At 39.3% G+C, this 22074-nt stretch overlaps 1 long non-coding RNA gene across 1 annotated transcript in view; it reads left to right on the forward strand.

Moving 5' to 3' along the window:
• The window catches only part of LOC140515343 (uncharacterized), a 69081-nt gene that overhangs the window by 11917 nt on the left and 35090 nt on the right, over window positions 1-22074 (forward strand). Inside the window, exon 2 of the long non-coding RNA XR_011970983.1 lies at window positions 13126-22000. This is a non-coding gene — a long non-coding RNA (uncharacterized lncRNA). The remainder of the gene's footprint in view (window positions 1-13125; window positions 22001-22074) is intronic.

The raw sequence follows: 22074 nt of genomic DNA on the forward strand, positions 1-22074 counted from the left end.
TAAGATCCCACTTTTACCTATGCAAGGTCATCCCCTCAACTTTGCTAGGTATGAGCATCCACCTGTAGCAGTTCTTAGATCACACTCCCTTTGAGCAGCTTCTGGCATTTCCCTTGAATAGTGGGGTATTGACAATGATAATTCAAAAAATTATATGTGAATTCAAAACAAATAATAATATCAAATTATCCTCCCAAGTGATTTCTCTCATGTTGTTGTAATAACTGTTAACAATCAAAATTTTGCCAGGCCTTTAAAAAAGAATTCACTCAACATCCTTTTCTTTCTTTTTCCTTCTCTAGTTTATAGTCATCCTGATTTAAAAATCAATTATTAGAAATTAAGAAAACAGTTAGTAACTTTAATTCTTATAAGAAAATAATATAGTGTTTAATTATATACATAAATATAATAAAATGAAAATATGAATAAATAAAAACAATATTAACAGTCATAATGTTTATATAATATGCAGTTAATATAATAATTATTACAAATAATTATTTATTAAAAGAAAATAATTACTTAATAAACAATTAAGGAAACTATTAAGAAAATAATTCTGCAGCTCCACATCACTAGTAAATGTATACTAGTTCACTCAAAACCCAGAGTGCCCTTGCATACTCATATAAATAAATCCATTTTCTGTTCCTTGACCACTATGGCGAAAAGTGAAAGTAAATGTTTGTGAGTTTATCTTGGTCCCCCTCTGGGTTTGTAATATTTGAGAACTGTGATCAATACAATGCACAGCCATGTCTCTATAGTACCTATAATGAAGCTTCTTACCCCTTCCCTCATGATCACCCCACAAGAAAGAGAAGATAGACACAAAGTAAAAAGACATCCATTTTCAGATATAGCCATTGTGTGTATTTGTTTTGCTCATTTCAGTATAGAGTTGAAAACACCCTCATTTGGGTTCTGGTACGTTAACTAGATGAGAACGCTTTTTTATTGACTCACTAATGTGAACAGGTCCTATTTCCTTCCTTGACTCAATCAAAGTCATTGTGGGAGCATCTCGATCAAATGCTAAGCAATTTTTTTCTTTTTAAAAATTTTTAGGCAAATATTCAAACTTAAATACATAATAAGAAAATTAAAAGAAACATAAACTTGAATGTAAAATAAAAAAAGAAAAAACATGTCGTGCACGACAAAACATAGGAGAGGATTCAAAATATATAGCAATAAGTTTTCATTTCAAGAAAGCCTATATACTATGCATTAAGATGAAAGCTGTCCTTCTTTGCTTCCTTGTAGGTTTTCTTTTGTTCTCTGCTGTACACTTTTTACTTTGTTCTTTTTTTCTCCCTTTCTCCCACCTACCTGTCACCCCAAGGCTATAATTGAGCATGGACATATTTATATATAGGTACTCATATATACATACAGGTATACATATATACACATACATACATATATAAACCTATACTTATCCTAAGAGATTCTACACCTAATCTTGTTTTTATGTTTGTGCACATCTCTTTTTGTGTATCTCTCCTAACTCCTCTACTTTACTTCTACCTGCTATTTTTCCCTCCTATTACTTAAGCTACCCCCCTCCAGCAATCTTTCCCTTATCCTCCCATTCCCCTAAATCTAAACACCCTTTTATATACCCCTTTGACCTATTTTGTCCCCTCCCCTATAAAGCTCCCTCCATTATTCTCACATTCCTCTAAATCTAAAGACCTATGTCTCCCTTTTAACCTATTCCCTCACCCTCCTCTCTAAAGATCTCTATCTTCTCCTCCCTATTCCCTCAGAGTTCTATTTATTTCTAAATTTAGAAGATTTTTATACTCATTTAGATGTGTGTGTGTGTGTATATATATATATGTATATATATATGTATGTATATATATATATATGTATATATGTATGTGTATATATATATATATATATTTCCCCCCATTAAACTCATTCCTGACAAAAGTATATTTCCAGAACTAACAGCCCATCCCCACCACCTAATTCCCCTATGTTGGTTTTCCTCTTGCATCTCATTTGTCTGAGGTAATTACTCTTTCAGCTGATCTTGAATGGTTTTACTTTTTGAAATTATATCATACTCAGATCTACCCCAATCTTTCTTATAAGCTACCTAATTACTGGTAACAATCTTAGATGTAAGCTTTACATTTTCCATACGTAAAAAGTAAACATTCTATCCTTATTTAGCACCGTATAATTGGTCATTGGTATGTATCTTATATTTCTCTTTCTCTTGTATTTCAAAGCTACTATTGAGTTCAGAGGATTTTTTTTAAAAGATACAGTCCTGAAAGTCTGACAGTTGATCAAATGTCCATGTTTTCATTCAGAATTATTCTTAGCTTTGCTGGATATGATATTTTTGGCCAGAGGCCCAGTTCTTTTGCTCTTTGATATATAGTGTTCCAAGACCTGTGATATTTTAGTGTCGCCAATGCTAGGTCTCGTGTGATTCTAATTGTGATACCATCATATGTAAATTGTTTTTTTCTTGTGGCTCATGATATTTTGTCCTTGATCTTGGGGTTTTGGAATTTAACTACAACTTTTCTGTGAGTTTTCCTTGTATGATCTCTTTTAGGTGGTGATTGGTGGATTTATTCTGTTTCTACTTTCCCCTCTCTTTCTAATGCTTCAGGATGATTTTCTTTAATTATTTCTTTTAGTATTGTATCAAGATTCTTTTTTGATCAGAACTTTCAGGTAGTCCAATTATTCTTATGTTTTCTCTTCTTGATCTGTTCTCTAGATCCGTTGTTTGTCTTATGTTTTACATTCTTCTCTATTTTTTCATTCTTTATGCTTTATTTCTTATTATTTCTTCATCTCTTATAACTTCCCCTTGTCCAATTCTGATTTTCAAGGAGTCATTTTCATCCTTAAGATTCTGGATCTCTTTTTCTAATTGATTGACTTTCTTGTCATAACCTTCTTGGTTTTCTCGTATTATTCTTATTTTTCTTCTTAATTTTTCCTCCATTTCTCTCATTTGTTTTGAAAAGTCTTTTTTAAGTTCTTCAACAAATTTTTTTGGGGGGCAGGTGACCATCTGACCTTACTCTTTGGAATTGAAGAGGGTTTCTTTGCTTCAGTACCCTGCTCTGAAGATGAACCCCAGTCTTTTCTGTTCCCATAGTAGCTCTCTATGGTTGGATTCTTTGTCAGTTGCTGTGCATTATTTTAGTTTTTCATAAAAATTTAGTTTTTATAATCACCTCAAGTGTTGGGGTATGGGGAGTGTTCCCTCTGGTCTCTGATTCTCTTTAGTTCTCCCTACTGACCTTGAACTCCATCCTCCTGTAGGTACCCACAGCCAGCAGTGTCCCCTCCCTGCTGCTTCTGAATTCCCCAGGGGAGTGCTAGTTCCTTCTTGGCCCCTGCTGCTCTGCACTGCACAGCTGGGTCTGGCATTGAGGAAACACCTGAGGTTTCAGAAGACAATTCACTGTCCATGGGGGTAAAAGTTCCCATGACTGGGGCCAGGCAGCCTCCCAAACCAACTAACCCAATGGTTTTCAGCTTTTTGTTTAAGCAGCTTGTTGCTACTTGTTAAAGTGGACCCTAGCATTCAGGTGTTTACTCTTCACAGGAAGGAAATCTCATCCTGGGATTTTTCTTCAGGTCTTCTCTGTCTGTCTCAAGAGAACCCCTGTTCTGCTCCTACTCTTTATTTGTTTCACCACTCTATGTTTTCCCAGAGGCGCTATTTTGTCTTTTTTTTGTGGAGGAAATTTTTGAGAGCTTGAAATTTTCTTACCTAATCCGCCATCTTCCCCTAAGCATTTTTTGTGTAAAATGAAGATGCTATTGTTAAGTCTGAAAGAGATTCTGAGTGTAAGATTTCAAGAGGTTGATGTACGAATGGCATTTCTAGAACTCCTCTGAAGAGTACATTGAAGAAGGAAAGGGAAATATCCTTATTATTGTCCCTGTGTTTAACTTGGAAGAACATGAAGCAGGATTGATGAAAATGTTGGGTTTGCTAGGAATATCATAATATTTTTCATTGATAGTATAGATGCAATAGCGTATTGGCAAGATGAAGTTGCTGATAATGGGATGATAATGGAGATGGAGATAATCGGGATATAATCTCTAATGGTGATTTCATAACAGCGTTTATAGTTTTGACATGACTTTGATAGTAGGAATATGAAAGCATTATTAGTGGGCATGTGACAGTGATTGATGGGATGTAAAAATGATGATGGTGGAGATCTGATAGTGAAGGTTCCAGTGCGGATAGTGATCAAATGATACTGGATTGTAAGAGTGTAAAAGTGATGGAGCTGAGAATGTGACAGTGATACTTATGGGATTTTGACAATGTTGGTCATGACCTTTGGAAAGTGAAAATGATGAGGACGTGGTGGTGCTGATGGTTCTAATGTGACAAGATAGTAGGAATGTGAAAGCAATGTTCCTGATGTAAAATTGATGGTGGGAGAGATGACCATGTTAATGTGAAAGAAAACAATAATGACCAATTTCAAAAGTCTTATTGAGGCAGCATCCAATTACAACCACAGAGTCTGATGGTAAGGTATGCTTCCCATTCCTCAGGAGAGATATTGTGGATTAATTGTAGAATCCATTTCCAAATATGGTCAGTGTGTTGATTTTTTATGTTTGGCTCAATATGGTACAAGATAGGGATTTAGGTTTAAGTTGAAAAAATGCAATGTAAGTGATAACAATTACCTTGTAAAAACAAGTGAAAAAGGAATATTTGAGAATCAGTTTTTCTTGAAAATGTAATTTTAAAAGGTTTGGACTCCGTAGTATAAGAAATTATCAAAGAAAATTGCCTCAAATTTATTAGAATCAGAGGGCAAATTTTAGATAGAAAAGATCCACTAATCACTTCCTTAAAAGAATTCAAAGATTTATGAGGGCCCCAGAACCTTATAGCCAATTCAGAGCTCTCAAGTGAAGGAAAAAATACTCCAAGCATCCAAAAAGAGAGAATTTAAGTACCAACAAACTTATTCAAGTACAACAAATGTAATACACAGGATAGCAACAATTGCCCTGGAAAACAAGTCAGAAAGAGGTATTTAAGAATCAATTGATTTAAGAATCAATTTTGTGTATTACATTACAATCAGGTTGACACACTGGCAGCCTTTACTAAAAGCCACAAGAGATCATGGTATGCAATATACCCAAAACAAAATTTTTGTTATTTTGGAGTATTATTAGGCCACAGGAAATTATGAAAAATAATCTTAGAAAGTCATGGGTAATATGAACTGATGCACAGTGAAGTAAAAAAAAAAAGGTGAACCATTTATTGTAAGGTTTTGTCAGTAATAATAGTAATATCAAAAAGGAGGTCCATTGATGACTTTTTTAAAAAATAGAAGAAAACATGATCAAATTCATTAGAGGACACAAACAGAAGAATAGTTTTGAGAGCAATGTCCAGAATTAATTTTATCATTTTAAAAATAAAATAGAGTATGAAATGGAGATTCCTCTCTACATAAAACATCCTTTTTTATGTTCTGATATTGTCTGGAAATGTAATTTTTTGTGTTTTAGTTCAGAATAAAACGTATCTAAAAAAGAAAGTCGTGGTTATGATCTAAAAGTGATAATATAATGGTGATGGCCTTGAAGATGATAGTGATGGTAATAGCCATGTGAGACTGAGGATTCTGGGGCTACAGAAGTGATGATAAGGGAGATGAGAAAAGGACTATGTCACTGTGAGAGTATTCATCCTGGTTATGTGACAATTCTGATGGTGCTAAGGGGTGTAAAAGTGGCATCCTTGTACAACAAGCTCTGGGGGGCAAGATGCTAACATGGCAGATGTGTATTTGTGATTTGGTTGAACTACACTTAGTTACTTATTACTTCCCTTTTCTTATCTACTAAGTCATGTTACCTGCTCCAGATATAATCAAAATGTATAGGAAGTGACTTGGAGGAAAAGAAAAAATAAGGAAAAATCAAGGGGGTGAAAAGAATTGGTTACAAAGCTGCAAAGACTTCTTGAGCTCCACTTCTGAGAGAATGAATCCAAACTGGACCACAGAAGCTAATGTAAGAAAGAGAGTTGGCCTGGATGGGAGAAGAGAGATCCCAGGGGAAGCTAGAGGAGGGTGGAGTCACTGTAGTTTTAACTTCCCTTGATTATGATCCAAGGTGACTAGAGAAAACTTGTCAGGTTCACTTCTCTTTCAATGGCTACACTATAACAATAAGTTGGTTGTGGGCATTCCCTTGTCCTTCCATAAAAACAGCAAGTTTCTCCCCACAGCAGGGCCACCCACTACAACTGGATTGCTTTACTAAGGTATTGCTGACTTCCCCAATGCAGGCTGCCATACCATGCCCCTCAATGGGTCCCATAGTCTGAGACTGAGAATCAGAATTCCCTTGAACAAACATTTGTCAGACCCAGAGGAGTCTCTTGGAAATCAGGGGGAAGACCCATGGAATGTGATGAAAGGTACCTGCCTCTGGTCTTTCCTTCTCTCTTCTTCTATTTGGAAGTTGGAGATCAGGCAGGAGACAGTAATGGCACAATGGAAGCACCCACCTTTCCTCTTTGATGTAGACACTGGAGAATAAGTATGGGACTCATGGAAATCAAGAAGGAGAGGCATTGGGCTTTATGGAAGATGCCCACTTCCCCTCTTTCCATTCCCTTGGAGGCTGGAGAACAGACAGATGAATCATGGAAATCAGGGAAGAGAACCAGAGAGCATGATGAAAGATACCTGCCTCTCCTCTTTTCTTCTCTCCCTTTCCCAATGAATGCTAGATATTGGGTAGGAGATATGTAGGGCATAATGGAAGGTGCCCATCTTTCCTCTTTTCACTCACAGTGGATGCTGGAGACCAGAATGAAGACTAATAGTGATCAGAAAGGACTCACCTCTCCTCTTGGAGACAGAGACTGGAGACCAGATGACATTTTCATAGAGGTCAGATGGGGTAAATGTGGAGGACCATGAGATCTCTGCTTCTCCTTTCCCCTCTTCTCTTCTCCTCTTCCCTATAGAGGCTGAAAATTAGGAAGGAAAGTCATGGACATCAGGAAAAAGAGGAATGTGCACATTGGAAGTTGACCACCTCCCCTCTTCCCACTTTCACCCAAGGCTGGAGACAGGCAGAACATTCATAGACATGAAGAAGACTCATGGAAATCAGGGAGGAAGACTGAGAAGGTGCTTGCTGCTCCAGAGAAGGCAGAGAATATGCAGGGCACAATTCAAACTACCCATGTCTCCTCTTCAATCCAGATGGTGGAGACCAGGCAGGAGATTCATGGAGATGAAGAAGTAAATGCATTGGGCATGATGAAAGGCACCTGCTTCTTCTCTTTTTCCTCAGCAGAGGTGGGAGATCAGGTAAAAGACTCATGAAGATCAAGCAGGAGACTCATGGAAATCAGAGAGGATGCCCATGGAGCATGATGGAAGGCAACTGTTTCTCCTCTTTCCTTCTCTCCCCTTCCCTTTGGAGACTATTCAGACATGATCCAATAGAACACACTCACCTGTGCCTTTTGATCCAGAGGCTGTGGATATAAAGAAGGAGAGGCATGAAGCATGGTGAGATACCCACTTTCCCTCTTTCCAGTCCCATGGAACACTGGAGACCAGGCAGGAGACTCATGGAAATCGGGAGGGCAACGTTTGGAGCATAGTGAGAGGTGCCTGCCTCTCTTATCTTCTCTCCTCTTCTCTTTGGAGATTGATGATCAGGCAGGAGAAAGATAGCTCACAGTGGGAAATGCCCACCACTCCTCGTCTATATGGAGGCTGGAAACTAGGCAAGAGACTTGTGGAAATCTGGAAGGAGGAAAATGGGGCATGATGGAAGGCACTTCACTCTCCCTTGATCATTTCCACCAGAGACTGGAGATCAGGCAGTAGACTCATAGAGATCAGGCAGGAGATGTGCAGGCAAAAGGGGGATGATGCTCATCTTTCTTCTTCCCATTCCCAGTGGATGCTGGAGACCAGACAAGAGACTAATAGCTATCAGGAAGGATACATGCAAGGAGAAATAAAAGATACCCACCTCTCCTCTTGGAGCCAGAGGCTGGAGACCAGAAGGGAGACACAGAGAGGTCAGACAGGATAAATGTGGAGCATTAGGAGGCCTCTGCTTTTCTTCCCTCTCTCCTCTCCTCTTCCCTGCAGAGGCTGAAAACCAGGTAAAAGACTCATTGAGATCAGGAAAGAGAGGAATGGACATGATAGAAAATGTCCATCTCCCTTCTTTCTACTGCCACTGGAGGCTGAAACCAGGCAGGAGACTCATGGAAATCAGGGAAGACACTCATGGAACATGAAAGAAAATACTTGCCTCTCCTCTTTCTTTCTCTCATATTTCCTTTATAGGCTGAAAATCAGGCAGAAGACAGACATGGCACAATGGAACACAACCACCTCTCCTTTTTGATCTGGGGGCTGGAGAACAGGTAGGAGGGTCATGGAAATCAGGATGGAGTTGCATGGAGAACTATGAAAGTCATACACTTTTCACTCTTAGCAGTAGTTGGAAATCAGGCAGAAGACTCATGGAAATCCTGGAGGAGACCCAAGGAGTGTGATGGAAGCTACCTTCCTCTCCTCTCTCCTCTCCTCTTCCCTTTGGAGGTTGGATATCAGGTAGAAGGCAGGTAAATCAAATAGAAAGTAGCCGCCTCTCCTCTTCAATCCAGATCCTGGAGACTTGGCAGGAGATTGGTGGATATGAACATGGCAAAGCATGAGATATGGTAGAATACACCTACCTATTCTCTTTCCACTCCCATTGACAAGTGGAGACCCAACATGAGACAAGGAAGGGAACTTGTAGAGACCAGGCAGAAGATACACAAGAATGATGAAACATGCCTACCTCTTTTCTCTCCTCTTCCCTGCTGAGGATGGAGATCAAGGAGGAGACAGGTGGGACACCTAACTCTCCTCTTCCCACTCCCACTCAAGGCTAGAATCCAAGCAGTAGACTTATGGAGATCAGGCAGGAGATTCACAGGAAACAGTGTAAGGTTCCATCTTTCTTCTCACTCTCAGGGCATGCTGAAGATGAGACAGGAGAATAAGTGATCGGGAAGGATACATACAAGAAACCATGGAAGCTGCCCATCTCTTCTCTTGGATCCAGAGACTGGAGATGAGATGAGAGATTCATAGAGGTCAGACAGAAAAAATGTGGAACACGATGAGGCTTCTGGTTCTACTCTCTCTTCCATTCTTCCTTCCTGAGGCTGAACACTATGTATGACACTCATGGAGATCAGAAACAAGAGGATTGGGCATTATGAAAAATGCCCACCTTCCCTCTTCCCATTTCTACTGGAAGCTGAAGCCCAGGGAGAAAATCCATGGAGATGAACTAAGAGACTCATGAAAATCAAGAAAGAAACCCTTGGAACATGATGAAAGGTACCTGCCTCTCCTCATCTCCTCTCTTCTCTTTCCTTTGGTGGTTGGTGACCAGGCAGAAGACAGGTACGGAAAAATGGAAGGTACACACCTCTCCTCTTCAATGTAGGGACTGTATAACAAGTATGAGGCTCATGGAAATCAGGAAGGAAATGCACAAGGCACTATGGAAGGCTTTCACTTCTCTTCCCACTCTCACCAGAGGTAGAAAAGCAGGCAGAAGACGCATGGAAAGCAGAAAGGAGGCCCATGGAGCATGATGGAAGGTGTTTGCCTTTGCCTTTTCCTTCTTTCCTTTTCCCTTTGAAGGCTAGAATTCAGACAGGAGACAGACAAAGCACAATAGAAAGTGCTCATCTATCCTCTTTCATCTAGAGGCTAGAGACCAGTCAACAGGCTGGAGATCATGAAGCAAATGCACAAGGCATGATAGAAGGAACCCACCTCTCCTCTTCCCATCCTCCCCAGAAGCTAGAGAGTAGGTGGAAGACTCATGGAGACCAGGCAGGAGACCCACAGAGCATGATGGAAGACACCTGCCTCTGCTTTTTTTTTTTACCTCTTCTCTTTAGAGGATGGAAGTCAGGCAGGAGACAGGCATAGCCCATGGACGGCACTCACCTCTCCTCTTCACTCCAGATCTTGGAGACTTGGCAATAGGTTCATGTAGCTGAGGATGGAGAAGCCCACGGCATGATGGAATGCACTTACCTTTTCTCTTTACACTCCCATTGGAGAATGGATACCTGTCAGAAGACCAGGCAGAAGACTTGTGGAGAACAGGTAGATGAGGCAGGAGGCATTCAGTGCACAACAGATGGCATCTGACTCTGCTCCTTTCTCCTCTACTCTTCCATCCAGAGGATGGAACTGAGGCAAGAGTCAGAAAGGACACTGAATCACACAGTGATTCACTCTTCTATCCACAGGCTAAAGGCTATGCAGGAGATAAAAGTCATATAGGCCTCTCCTTGATACTAGGCAGGAGATGGACAGGGCATGGTGAAAGACATCCTCCTCTCTTCTTCTCACTTCCACTAAAGGGTGGAGATGAGACAGAAGACATGGAGAGCAGACAGGAGCATGAGGTAAGATCTCCTTTTCTCTTTTTTCCTTCCTCTTCTATCTAGTGATAGGAGATCTGGCAGGAGCTTCCTGGACATACAATGGAGATTGCTGTCTCTCCTCTTAGATCCAGAGGCCTGAGACCAGATGGGAAATTCATAGAGATAAGGCAGGATACATGTGGAAGCATTCACTTCTCCTTACTCTTCCTTTCCTATCCTCTTCCTTGTAGAACCTGAAAACCAGGTAGAGAATTGATGGAGATCAAGAAGAGGAAGGAGCATGATGGATCGTGGTCACCTCTCCTCTTCCCACTCTCAGGGGAGTCTGAAGAACAGCCATGAAACTCCTGGCAATCAGGGGGGAGACCCACAGAGCATCATGTTACTGCCTCTCTTTTTTCCTTCTCTCCTCTTCCCTTTGGAAGCTGGAGATCAAGTAGAAGACAGGCAGGGCACAATGAAACGCGTCCACCACTCATTGATGCAGAGCTAGAGACTAGGCAGGAGACTCATGGAGATCAGGAAGGAAATGCACAGGGCACTATGGGAGGCAGCCCTGTCTCTTCCCACTCTGACCAGAGGTGGGAAACCAGGCAGAAAACTCATGAAGATCAGGCAGAAGATGGAAAGAAGGCATCTGCCTCTCCTCCTTCCTTCTCTCCTCTTCCCTCTGGAGGCTGGAGATGAGGCAGGAGATATGCAGAGCACAGCTGAAAGCATCTGTCTCTCCTTTCTCTCCTCTTCCCTCAGGAGGCTGGAGATGAGGCAGGGGACATGCAGGACACATCCTCTTCCATTTGGATGATGAAGGTAAGGAAGGAGACAGAAAGGGAACTGTGAATGGCACATATCTCTCTTCTATCCACAGGCTGTAGATAGCGTGGATGCACTGTAAAGTTCCCACTTCTCCTCTTTGATCCAGAAACTGGAGGCCATATAGAACAGTCATTGAGATCAGGTAGTAGATATACAAGGCATGGTGAATGGTACCCTCTTCTCACTTCCACTAAAGGCTAGAGATGAGGCAGAACTTATAGAGAGCAGGCAGGAGATACAGAGGCCACGAAATAAGGTGCCTTCCTCTTCTCTTTTCTCCTTCCTCTTCTATCCAATGATGGGGTATCTGGGAGGAGCCTCCTGGGAGCTCAATGGAAGGCCTGCCTTTTCCTCTTTGATACAGAGGCTTGAGACCAGAATGGAGATTCATACAGATCAGGCAGAATACCTATGACACACAATGAAACATTCCCTCTCCTCTGCTGTCCCTTCCTCTCCTCTTCCTTCTGGAGGCTAGAGGTCAGGCAGGAGAACGGGAAGGCACAATTCAAAGTGCCCATCTCTTCTCGTTAATTCAGAGGCTCAACACCAGGTAAGAGTCTTATGGCAATGAGGCAGGAAACCCACTGGGTATTATGGAAGATGCTTGCCTCTCCTCTTTCCTCCTCTTTCTATTACAAGCTGGAGATCAAGGCAGAGATATGCAAGGCATGATACAAAACTCCCTCCTCTCCTCTTTCCATTCTGGCCAGATGGTGGAGAGCGGGCAGAAGTCTTGTGGAATTCAGGCAAGAGACACTCAGCACATAGTGGAAGGCACTCATTTCTCCTCCCATTCTACCCACGTGATGAGTTCTGGTGGGCTATCGTTGTACACAGGCCTTTGGCCTCAGGGTGTAGTTGTCCCAGGACATTAGGGAGGTATGCATAGCTGGTTGGTTGTTGGTTGTTGTCCTTCATCTTCAAAGAGGACCAAAGTGAAATCACCATTGTAGAGTGAAATTTCAGTGTGTCCAACTGTGGCTGATCAGACCAATATGAGCTTGGAATGCTCTACCACAGATTGGGCACAGATAGTCCGTGTGAATATTTGGGGTAAATATCCCAAATTTGATCATCCTGCATTTGCTTTGTGGTGTCTCAATTCTACTTTGCTCAAAGAGCACAGCATCTTTTCTTATGTGGGTATGCCATGCTGAGTGGTCCTATGCCAGTATCTCCCATGTTGCACAGTCAAATCCAAAGTTCTTGAGAGAGACCTTGAGAGCCCCATGCAAGTTCTCCATAAAATAGTCTTTTTCTCAAGCGTGCATTTGGCATTCAAACAATGTGGCCAGACCATCGGAGTTGCGCTCTCTGAAGCATAGTTTAAATACTTGGCAGTTCAGCTTGAGCAAGGACTTCAGTGTCTGGTACCTTATCCTGCCAGGTGATCCTCAGAATCTTCCTAAGACAGTTCAAATGGAAACGATTCAGTTTCCTGGCATGGCGCTGGTAGACTGTCCATGTTTCACAGGTATACAACAATGAGGTCAGCACAATGGCTCTGTAGACCTTCAATTTGGTAGTCAGTCTAATACCTCTTCTCTCCTAAACTTTGCTTCGGAGCCTCCCAAATGCTGAGCTAGCTCTGGCAATAAGTGCATCAACCTCATTGTCAATGTGTACATCCCTGGAAAGTACACTACCAAGGTAAGTGAACTTATCCACAGCATTCAAAACTTCTCCATTTCTTGTAATTGATGGTTCCACGTATGGATGGTGTAGTGGTGGCTGATGGAGCACCTGTGTTTTTTTGGTGTTAATTATTAGGCCAAAATTAGCACAGGCAGCAGAGAATTGATCCATACTTTATTGCATCTCAGTTTCAGAGGCTGCATTGAGTGCACAATCATCTTCAAACAGAAAATCATGCAGCAACGCTCCCTCCACTTTGGTCTTGGCTTGTAGCCTTTTCAAATTGAAGAACTTACCATCAGTACAGTAGTTGAGCTTGATGCCGTGTTCATCCTCATTGAAAGCATTTGTCAACATGGCTGAAAACATCATGCTAAAAAGCATGGGAGCAAGCATGCTATTCATAGCTAGAAAACTGGGAAATGTGTATATGGAGAAGGTTCCTACTGGGCTGTGGGACAAGCGGTACCTCATGCAAGGTGAAATGGCTAACCCAGGAGCCTGGGAATCTCCCCTTCTTCTCTAGCAGGTATAAGGAAGGTAAGGACTTTGCATACTCTCAAGAACTAATAACATGGATAGGCAACCTGATTCCTTAGTCCCAGGTTGAGCATAGTCCCCTGAGGACTATGTTCAGCCAGTAACTTCAAGGAACACTCTAACAGTGACTCATATAGGTAAATTTAGACTAAGAGTTATCCAGTTGGTAACTAGACAAATTTATGATATTCCAGGTGAAATTGGAGGTAGCTAAGTGGCGCTGCAGGGGATAGAGTGTTGGAATCTCATATTCCTCAGTTCAAATCTTGCCTCAGACACTGACTAGAAGTGTGACCCATGGCAAGTCACTTAACCCTGCTTACCTCAGTTTCCCTATCTGTAAAATGAGCTGGAGAAGGAAATGGCAACCACTCCAGTATTTCTACCAAGAATATTCCAAATGTCGTCCCAAAAGTTGGACACAACTGAAACAACAGAATAACAAGAAAAGGTGAAATTGGGCAGCTGGATGGCTCAGAAGATAGAGTGCTGGGCCTGGAGTCAGGAAGACCTGAGTTCAAATCCAGCCTCAGACATTTACTAGCCTGTGTAATGTTGGAGAAGTCACAACCTCTCTTTGCCTTCATCCACTGGAGAAGGAAATGGCAATGCGCTCCAGTATCTTTATCAAGAAAACCCCATAGACAGTATGGTCCATGGAGATATGAAGAGTCAGACATGACTAAACAACAACAGCTAAAAATGAGCACATTGCTAGCATTAACTGTGCACTGTGTGCCTTGATGAAATTGCATGTCTTAGTTCTTGTATTTACTAATTGCTGCATGATCCCATTTTATTATAATTCTTATTTGAATTTTATTTATTTTTTATTAGGATCATATATGTGTTGTATTATTTGTTAGTAAAGCTTAATTTGTTGTTAGCAAATTAATGTCTATTTTGCATAGCTTACTGATGTTATTATCATGGGAATGTAATGGAATTCTATCAAGGTTTGGAGTGGCTACCTTGAAAGGGAGGCCCAGATAAAATAAGACCCTGGGAATTGAAATGAACGAATTCCTGGAAGAGGTTTTTACAATTGCAGTGATCCAAGAAGTGTATCCTTAGGAGCTGTAGATCATCAGATGATCTAAGGTGACCCCGAGGGAGACCAAACACTGCCAATCAGTTCATTCAAAAGTGCAGAGGGAGCAGAACCTTCTTCTGGCACAGCCCCAAGGAAATCACAGCCACCAAAACTTGTTGATCTAGAGATTCTCTAAAAGAAGGAGTTGCTTTGAAGTAACTTCAAGAGGAGAATCAAAGGGGGGAAAATGGGTTTTCCCAAAAAAGCATGCAAATACTCAGAAAACATGAACTAAAAGCTCTCAAAGAGTTTATTGGAAGCAAGTATTATAGAAGATTAAGTGTTAAAACTTACCCAAAAAGGGGAGTCAACCAAACAGAAATCAGTGACTCCATGAGAGAGTAATTAATACAAGAACAAAATCAAAAGATTTAAAACATAGAAAGAAATATCAGATATCTGACATCATAAATAACTTACCTGGAAAACAAGTCAAAGGGACATAATTTAAGAATTAGTTAGATGCCATGATTCTGTACTTCAAGAGATCATGAACTGTCAAATTTATTAGAAGCATAAGGCAAAGTAAAGATAGAAGGAATCCACTTATGACCCCCTGAAATGAACCAAAACGGTAAAGTTCTAGTAGTCTTATACCCAAAATGAAAATCTCCCAAGTGTTAAATATTCTTGTTCAAAATGGAAAAATAAACTGGGGAAACTGAGTCAATAAAATCCTACCTTTACCTATGCAAGGTCATCCCCTCAACTTTCCTAGGCATGAGCATCCAGTTGTAGCAGTTCTTGGATCCCGCATCCTTTGGGTAGCTTCTAGCATTTCCTTTGAATAGTAGATTGTTGACGATGATAATTCAAGCATATATGTGAATTCAGAACTCATAATAATATCAAATTAGAGTCCCAAGAGATCTCTCTCATGTTGTTGCAATAACAGTTAACAATAAAAAGTTTAACATGCCTTCAAAAATGAATTCATTCAACATCCTTTTCTTCTTTTTTCGTTCTCTACTTTAAATTCTTCCTGATTTAAAAATCAGTCATTAGAAATTAAGAAAATATTTAATAATGATAATTATTGAGACAAAATAATATAAATATGATAATATAAAATATTGTTTAAATATACAAATAAATATATTCTATAATAAAAATATAAACATTAGCATTCATTATAATGTGTTTATATAATATACAGTTAATATAATAATTATTACAATAATTATTTATTAAAGAAAATAATTGTATAAAAAAGAAATTAAGAAAATCATTGAGAAAATAATCTGCGGTTCCACATTAATAATAAATATATAATAGTTCACTCAAAACTCAGAGTACCCCTGCACCCTCATATAAAGTAAGTCCATTTTCTGGTTTTGCGCCATTATGGTGAAAAGTAAAAATAAATGTTTGTGAGGTTTTCTTGGTCCCCCAATGGCTTTATGAGAACTCTGATCAATGCAATGCACAGCCATGTCTCAAAAGTACCTATAATGACGCTTCTTAGCTCCTCTCTCATACTCCACCCTCAACAAAGAGGAAATAATCACAAAGTACACAGACATATATTTTCAGATGTAGCCATTGTTTGTTTTTCTTTGTATTTGTTTCATTGTATTTGTTTTTCTTCTTTAAGGGTAGAGTTGAAAGCACCCTCATTTGGATTCTGGTACATTAACTAGGTGAGAATCCTTTTTTATTGACTCACTAATGTGAGCAGATTCTATTTCCTTCCTTGATTCAAAGTCATTGTGGGAGACTCTGGATCAAGTTCTAAGCAATTTCTTTTTGGTTCTTTTTTCAATTTTAGATAAATATTAAAACTTAAATACATAATAAGGAAATAAAAAGAAACATAAACTTAAATAAAATAAAAAAATGTCATGTGTACAACATAATATAGGAGAGGATTCAGAATATATAGCCATAACTTATTATTTCGAGGAAGCCTACATATTAAATACTATGCGTTAAAATGAAAGCTGTCAATCTTTTCTTCACTTCCTTGTAATTTTTCTTTTGTTCTTTTCTGTATACTTTTTACTTTGTTCTTTTTTTCTGCCTTCCGCCCAACTACCTGCCACCCCAAGCCTCAATTAGCATGGATATATTTATATGTAGGTACTCATATATACATACAGGTATACATATATGCACATACATACATATATAAACCCATACTTTCCCTAAGAGATTCTACACCTGATCTTATTTTTATGTTTGTGCATATCTCTTTTTCCCTATCACTACTAACTCTTCTACTTTACTTCTACCTGCTATAATTTGTCCACCTATTACTTAACCTGTCCCCACTCCAGCAACCTTTCCTTTATCCTCCCATTCCCCTGAATCTAAACACCCTTTTACATACCCCTTTGACCTATTCTGCCCCCCTCCCCTCTAAAGCTCCCTCCATTATCCTTGCATTCCCCTAAATCTAAAGACCTTTCTATGTTCCCCTTTTAATCTATTCCCTCATCCTCCTCTCTAAAGATCCCTGCTTTATCTTCTCCCTCTCCCTATCCCCCTAGAGTTTTGTTTCTTTCTAAATTTAGATTTTTATACTTTTCTACATTTATATGTATTTTCCCCTCTTAAATCCATTCCCAACAAAAGTAGATTTCCAGAACTAACAGTACTGACCCCACTCCCAGTTCCTCTGTATTGGTTCTTCCTCTTTCACCTGATTTGTATAAGATAATTACTCTTTTAACTGTTCTTGAATAGTTTTCCTTTTTGAAGTCATATTATACCCAGGTCTACCCCAATCTTTCTTAAAAGCTACCTAATAACTAATAACAATCTGAGACATATGTTTCATATTTTCCATACATGACAGGTAAACATTCTATCCCTATTTAGTACCTTGTAATTGGTCGTTGGTAGGTATCATATTTCTATTGGCTCTTGTATTTCAAATCTTCTATTGATTTCAAGGTCTATTTTTTTTTTAATAGAGTCCTGAAAGTCTGACTGTTGATCAGATGTCCATTTTTTTCATTCAGAATAATTCTTAGCTTGGCCAGAGGCTGAGTTGTTTTGCTCTTTGTTGTATAGTGTTCCAAGACCTGTGATCTTTTAGTGTTGCCAGTGCTAGGTCTTGTGTGATTATAATTGTGGTACCATCATAAGTAAATTGTTTTTTTTTCTTGTGGCTCATAATATTTTGTCCTTGGTCTGGGGGTTTTCGAATTTAACTATAATATTTCTGTGAGTTTTCCTCATAAAAAGTCTTTCAGGTGATGATTGGTCAATTTTTTCTAATTCTGCTTTCCCCTCTTGTTCAGTGCTTCAGGACAATTTTCTTTAATTATTTCTTGTATTGTTGTATCAAGATTCCTTTTTTTATCACAACTTTCAGGTAGTCCAATTATTCTTATGTTTTCTCTTCTTTATCTGTTCTCTAGATCCGTTGTTTTTCTTATGAGATGTTGCACACTCTTCTATTTTTTCATTCTCTCTCTCTATATATATAAAAAAATTAATTTTTTCTATATGTCTTTTGTAACTTTTATAACATGTCTTATAACTCTGCTGATTTCCCCTTGTCCAATTCTGATTTTCAAGAGGTTATTTTCTTCCTTAAAATTCTGAATCTCTTTTTCTAATTGATTGACTTGTCATAATTTTCTTGGTTTTCTTATGTTATTCTTATCTTTATTTTTAATTTTTCCTCCATTTCTCTCATTTAATTTGTAAAGTCTTTTTAAAGCTCTTCAATGTATTCTTTTTTGGGCAGGGGACTATTTGACATTACTCTTTGGAGCAGAAGAGGGTTTCTTTGCTTCAGTGTCCTCCTCTGAAGATAAACTCTGGTCTTCTGTATTCCCATAGTAGCTCTCTGTGATTGGATTCTTTCTCCTTTGCCTGTACATTTTTTTTTTTTTGTTTGTAAAAATTTAGTTTTTGTAATCACATCTAGTCCTGTGGTGTGGAGGATGTTGCTTCTGGCCTCTGATCCTGGTCAGTTCTCCCCTCTGACCTTGAACTCAAATCCAGACCTCCAGCCTCCTGTCAGTGCCCACAGCCATCAGCATCCCCACCCCACTGCTTCTGCACTCATTGGGAAGTGCTGGTTTCTTCTTGCCCCCTTGCCTCTCTCCTCAGCATAGCTGGGTCTGGCATTCCTTATCAACAGAGGTTCCCTCAATCTTCTGGGTTCAGACACCCAATTCACTGTCCCTGGGGGTAAAAGTTCCTGGGGCTGGGGGCAGGCAGCCTCTCAAACCTCAGGGTTTGGTGCTTGTTGTTCAAACAGCTTGTTGCTAGTTGTTAAAGTGGACCTTATCCTGGAGGTGTTTACTCTTCACAGGGAAGAAATCTCATCCTGGGATTTTTCTTCTGGTCTTCTCTGTCTGTCCCAAGAGAACTGCTGTTCTGCCCCTAATCTTTATTTGTTTCACCTCTCTGTGTTTGCCCAGAGGCATTATTTTATATTTTTGTGTGTGTGGAGGAAAATCTTGAGAGCTTGACATTTTCTGACCTATTCTGCCTTCTTCCCCTAAGCATTTTTTGTGAAGTGAACATGCTGTTGCTAAGTCATGAAAGAGAATCTGAATGTAAGGATCCAAGAGCTTGATGTAAGCACAACATTTCTAGCACTTCTCTGAAGAGTACATCGAGGAGTCAGTTATGTAAAGGAAGGGAAATATCAAGGAGAGTAATTGTCTCTGTGTTTACATTGGAAGAACATGAAGCAAGATTGATGAAAATGTTGGGTTGGCTAGGAATGTCCTAAAACTTTTCATTGATGGTATAGATGGGTTAGTGTATTGGTAAGGTGAAGTTGCTGATGATGGGGATATAATCTCTAATGGTGATTATATAACAATGTTTATAGTTTTGACATGACTTTGATAATAGGCATGTGAAAGTATCATTAGTGTGTATGTGACAATGATTAATGGGGATAAGAAAATTATGATGGTGGAGATCTGGCAGTAAAGGTTCTAGTGCTGATGGTGATCATATGACAGTGTGGATTGTAAAAGTGTAAAAGTGATGGAGCTGGAAATGCGACAGTGATAATTGTATGAGTTTGACAGTGTTGTTTATGACTTTTTGTACGTGAAAGTAGTAAGGTGGTGGTGGTGCTTATGGTTCTAATGTGACAAGATAGTAGGAATGTGAAAGCAGGGTTCCTGATGTGAAATTGATGGTGGTAGTGATGACCATGGTAATGTGAAAGAAAACAATAATGACCAATTTCAGAAGTCTTATTGAGGCAGCATCCAATTACAACCACAGAGTCTGATGCTGAGGTATGTTTCCCATTCCTCAGGAGAGATATGGTGGATTAATTGTGGAATTCTTTTACAAACATGGTTACTGTGTTGATGTTTTTGTTTGGCTCAATATGGTACAAGATAGGGATTAAGGGTTAAGCTGAAAAAATGCAATGTGATAACAAGTGCCTTGGAAAACAAATGAAAAAGAAATATTTAAGAATCATTAGATTTTCTGGGAGACATAATTTTAAAATTTGGACTCTATAGTATCAGAAATTATCAAAGAAAATTGCCTCAAATTTATTAGAATCAGAGGACAAATTACAGATAGAAAAGATTCACCAATTACTTCCTTTAAAGAATCCAAAGATAACAGTCCCCAGAACCTCATATCCAATTCAAAGCTCTCAAGTCAAGGAAAAAAATATTGCAAGCATTCAGAAAGGAAGAGCTTAAGTACCAACAAACTTATTGAAGTACAACATATGTAATATATAGAATAGCCACAATTGCCTTGGAAAACAAGTCAGAAAGAGGTATTTAAGAATCAATTGATTTAAGAATCAATTTTGTGTGTTACATTACAATCAGGTTGACACACTGGCAGCCTTTACTAAAAACCACAAGAGATCATGGTATGCAATATACCCCCCCAAAATTTATATTATTTTGGAATATTATTAGGCCACAGGAAATTATGAAAAATAATCTTAGAAAGTTATGGGTAATATGAACTGATGCAGAGTGAAGCAAAAAAAAAAAACAGGTGAGCCATTTATTGTAAGGTTGTGTCAGTAATAGTAATATCAAAATAGAGGTTCATTGATACCTTTTTAAAAAAAAAATAGAAAAAAACAGGATCAAATTCATTAGAGGATGCAAACAGCAGGATGGTTTTGAGCACAATGTGCAGAATTTATTTTATATTTTTAAAATTAAAATATAGAGTATGAAATGGAGATTCCTGGCTACACTAAAAAAGTCCTACTTTATGTTCTGATTTTGTCTGGAAATGTAATTTTTTTGTGTTTGACTTCAGAATAAAAAGTATCCAAAAAAGAAAGTGATGGTTATGATCTAAAAGTGGTGATATAACAATGATGGTCTTGGAGATGACAGTGATGGTAATAGCCATGTGAGACTGAGGATTGCGGGGTTACAGAAGAGTGGTGACAGAGATGTGAAAAGGACTATGTCACTGTGAGAGTATTCATTCTGGTGAGGTGACAATTCTGATGTCGCTAGGGGATGTAAAAGTGGTATCCTTTTACAACAGGCTCCGGGGGCAAGACCCTAATTCTAAACATGGCCAATGTGTATTTGTCATTTGGTTTAACTACACTTAGTAGTAACGTCTCTTTTCTTATCCACTCACTCAGTCATGTTACCTGCTCCAAATATAATCAAAATGTATAGGAAGTGACTTGGAGGAAATGAAAAGGTAAGGAAAAATCAAGGGGGTAAAAAGGATTGGTTACCAAGCTGCAAAGGCTTCTTGAGCTCTACTTCTGAGAAAATGCATCCAAACTGCACCACTGAAGCTGAGGTAAGAAGGAGAGTTCACCTGGATGTGAGAAGAGAGATCCCAAGGGAAGCTAGAGGAGGGTGGAGTCACTGTAGTTTTAACTTCCCTTGATTATGATCCAAGGTGACTAGAGGAAACTTGTCAGGTTCACTTCCCTTTCAATGGGTACACTATAACAAGAAGTTTGTTGTGGGCATTCCTTTGTCCTTCCATGAAAACAGCAAGTTTCTCCCCACAGCAGGGCCACACACTACAGCTGAATTGCTTCACTAACGTATTGCTCACTTCCTCAATACAGGCTGCCATACCATACCCCTCAATGGGTCCCATCGTCCTTGGAGACTTAGTCAGAATTCCCTTGAACAAGCATTTGTCAGACCCAGACTATGTGCCAGGGGCTAGGTTAGGTTTCAGAACCCAAAGATAAAAACAGTTTTTCGTGTATCTAAGAGCCTACAGACAATTTCTGGGAAATGATCCATACATAAATGCAAAATATATTCAAAATAATTTTGGGATGTAGTGTGAGGGTCACCAAATGTGTAAAATGAAAAGCAGTTTGTTTAGGATATACCAGGGATTGCAGGGAGCGTAGTGTAATGACAGGGAACAGAAAATCATTGTTATTATTCCTCTCCTTTTTTTTCAGTCATACAGGCATGCTTCCTGGTCCAGATATAACCAAAATACATCGTAATTGACTTGGAGGCAAAGAAGAGGTAAGGAAGGATGAAGGGGGCCAAAAGGAGTGATCACTAGGGGATTACCAGCCTCCTGTGCTGTAGCTCTGAGA

The sequence above is a fragment of the Notamacropus eugenii genome, chromosome X (assembly GCF_028372415.1).
Source record: "Notamacropus eugenii isolate mMacEug1 chromosome X, mMacEug1.pri_v2, whole genome shotgun sequence".
Classification (NCBI taxonomy): Eukaryota; Metazoa; Chordata; class Mammalia; order Diprotodontia; family Macropodidae; genus Notamacropus; species Notamacropus eugenii.